Source organism: Capsicum annuum, chromosome 9, assembly GCF_002878395.1.
Source record: "Capsicum annuum cultivar UCD-10X-F1 chromosome 9, UCD10Xv1.1, whole genome shotgun sequence".
Classification (NCBI taxonomy): domain Eukaryota; kingdom Viridiplantae; phylum Streptophyta; class Magnoliopsida; order Solanales; family Solanaceae; genus Capsicum; species Capsicum annuum.
Window position 1 is genome coordinate 209,738,450 of NC_061119.1, and position 559 is coordinate 209,739,008.

Below are 559 nucleotides of genomic sequence, written 5' to 3' on the forward strand. Positions count from 1 at the left end.
TATTTTATTTTATTTTATTTTCTAAATACAATAAAACTTCGAAGCTTACTTGAATTTTTTTTTGTTTCGTAGCGTTTTGTTGAATCAGGTGACAACCTAGCAAACATAAATTATGGCAATAATAATATATGAACCAGTTTAAACAAAAGCGAAGGATAAAATCTCAAAATATCATAAAACACATATAAAAATCAGACAATTAGGTTAACGAAAAAAATCAAAACAACTTCAAAGTGTCAAGAACGTAATCGTTAAATTATAGAAAAAAATAATCAAAATTTCTACAACTATCTTGATACTTGTTTGAATAATTAAATCACCTTAAATAGGACTTTTAATTTGTTTTGTCTTTAGGATGAAGATTTCTACAATTATTCAAATAATTGTTTGAATAATCAAATTCCACCTTAAATAGAATTTCTAATTTATTTTATCTTTAATTTGATTTGTCTAGTTCGTACATATTTAATTTGTTTGTTTAGTATTATGTTTTTTATCATAACCAAAATTAAAAGGATACCAAAATATTAGGTTTTCTTATCTTGTTTAAATAAAGAAC